At 29.6% G+C, this 2,999-nt stretch overlaps 1 protein-coding gene across 2 annotated transcripts in view; it reads right to left on the bottom strand.

The window, feature by feature from the left end:
* The window catches only part of LOC108688123 (rap1 GTPase-activating protein 1-like), a 98,763-nt gene that overhangs the window by 49,525 nt on the left and 46,239 nt on the right, over positions 1-2,999 (bottom strand). The gene's annotated exons all lie outside the window — the stretch shown is intronic.

Below are 2,999 nucleotides of genomic sequence, written 5' to 3'. Positions count from 1 at the left end.
TCTCTCTCGACGACCAATAAAATTACGTGAATGTTATAGAACAATGCACAATATAAAAATATCTATATTATTACATGGACCAATAATAATTATCAATATTGTAATCGAAGAATATTTCCACTAATTTATGTTATTAACTTTTCGAAAATTTCCGAGCTGAGCTGCTTCCTGATCGAGCCCATTTCCTGGAGTACGTAAGGTTAAACATGTAGATGGAAAAATATCACGTTTTTCTTCGACGGAGCGGGAGATATTGGTTGTTTCGAGAACACGTTTTGCTCGATCCTATAAAATAAAGTACACCGATCGTATATTAAGAAATAGGCGTATTAACATATTTCCGTGGAGGCGCATAATAACTTGCCCGAACATACGTTACACGATATTATTACAAAACAATTTCTTTTTTCTCTCTTTTTCCTCTCTATTTTATAACGATATTATTATGACGTTTAAAATAAGGTATTTTATAGATTTCGATAGAAACTTAAACGTTCGATAAATAACAAAGATAGATAAAAGTGAAATATTATGAAGGACACATTTTGTGTACCTCTCTTTTTCTATACATATAGAGAATAACTAACACAGTAACACGGAAAGTGATTCTGATAAACTTAAAAATTGAGAGCTCTCGAATAACTTTTATTACTTTATTAAGTAATGCATATTCGGTGACGTCTCCCTAAGGCACTAAGCATCGATGGCCATTAAATATTATTGATGATTGCGTAATGAAACTGGAAGGTATCATTTATTGCAATAAAAAAATTTAAACAAAATTTAAAAACAATCTGTTTTATTTTAATGTAACCTCATAGAAACTTTATAAAAAGCAATATTCAAAAACTGACGTCTAGAATTTCAAAGGAGATGTCGGACACAAGTTATTAACAAATGTTGTTCAGTGTAGCCAGATCTTTCTAAATTTGTTACTATTTTCCAGAAATATTTTCTATATATCTCTTTGCCGATAATATTCCACATATAATAAGATAGATATAAGAAGAACAATGCTCAATTTTTTTAAAATAGAAAAACGATGACATAATCGAGTCGACTATGATATAATCGAATAATAATGCTATTATATTAGCGACACTATGAACTTAATATATTGGAAGGACAAAGTTCAATTATATTAAGTATATCGGTTCTATATTCCGAAATTTTATATTATATAGAAGAAAGTTCTATGTTATTAAAAAGTTTCCGAACGAAAGTTAACGAATGACTTTTCGAGAGAAAAAAAAGATGCTGGATTCATCAGAAAATACCCCGCAATTGAAAGGCAGCGTGCAATTTCGTGAAATACTTTGAAATATAAATTCTTACAAGAATAGGTCGAATCGAGCATCGAGTAAGTACTTATTGGAATGCTCTTTTCTACATAACAATCAACTGATTGCAAGACGAGAATTTATATTAGAAACGTAGTTAGTTTCTTTTCTTTTCTGTTAATGTAAAAAAAAATTCAGAAATATAAAAGAAAACAATTTTGAACGAATTTTTTAACTAGTTTTCTCATTTAAATATTAATCTAATAGTTACAGAGAAAAATTTGTGATTGAAAATAAACGTTGTGTTCTGATTGAAAATAAACGAAGTAGTAGACTCTAATCATACCAATCACAATTCCCGATCATCATTATTGGATATTTAATTATCTCAAATAGAATTATAACAGATTTAGCTATAAAATTCAGATTTGTTCATTGTTTAACAATAGACTTAATTATACAAATTTGAGTGATATTTTTTAGTTGATTCTACAAAATTTCTAATTATATTTTTATAATAGAAGTTTTCCGAGAGCAATCACGGCGGAGGTTAATGTTGCGGTTAATATTTAAATTCACATGGGGATAGAAAAATTTCAAGCTGGGGGGTGCAACGGGTGTAGTGCAGATAGACGGCTGCCTTGCAAGAATATTTTTAATATAATTAACATTTATATGTTAAATTAACACATATTTCATTCATCTTAGAATTTACGTTTTAAAATACATTATTGTTACTTGTTCACTTACTCTCATAAATTATTGATACTATAAGAAACGTTGAATACCAATTTGGTATAAAATTTTTAAATAATATACATTACATAATGTTAAATTGACATTCGAATATATTAAAAAATTCAACACAAACAATTAACAAGAATATGAATGAGAGAATCGTTTCCAAATACACAATGTTTTTTATCGTTATCAGGATTCATTTGGATTTAATGAGAAGGTTAATATGGATCGTTTGTGCAATCAGTAAAAAAGAGCGGCAGCGGGTCATTCTATTACTTAGGCGCATCAAGCTTTCATAAAATGGCGCTGTTAAAAATGTTTACTTTCATTTTTGTATATTTTTTTTTATTAAATAATGTTACGGATCTCCTGATTGTTTTATTAACGTTGTTTAATGATATTACTTGTTACAAATGACAAAAAATCATTTATATCTTAATAAAAGTAAAAAAAGTTTCATCAAGTAAAATTAACAGTAAGAGTTTTTCGAACTACACCACTGCGTTCATTCCAAATACTCGCTGACCAAAACGCAACGAGCGAAACCGAGACGCAATAAGCGAGATAGCAATTATCCAGGCTCTATGCCGCAAAGAAATAATCGCTTCGTATGATCGTATTTCTATTGCGCGCGGCAGAACTCGCCTCGCCAGAGGATCGAGTAGCGTACGAGAAAATCACGCACGTAAAGCGCGAATGGTTGGCTTTACGCCGCCGATTCCTCGGTCATTCTTTGAAATTCAAGGACAAGCGGCTTTACTCAGCAAAGAATTGTTGAGTAAATGAATAAAATGCATGAAACGATGTATGGCTATGTACAATCAATTAAAATATTCAATTAATCAATATTTGAGCCAATGATAATTAAACGCGAGAAAAATTCGTGAGCAGAAAAATGATTTTTTTTTTTACGGATATCTTAAATTCTTATTATAAATTTATAATAAAACGTAAATCCCTGGTAAAAATAAATATTAT

This window comes from Atta colombica, unplaced genomic scaffold (assembly GCF_001594045.1).
Source record: "Atta colombica isolate Treedump-2 unplaced genomic scaffold, Acol1.0 scaffold225, whole genome shotgun sequence".
Lineage (NCBI taxonomy): Eukaryota > Metazoa > Arthropoda > Insecta > Hymenoptera > Formicidae > Atta > Atta colombica.
This window is presented reverse-complemented; position numbering and strand designations above follow the sequence as displayed.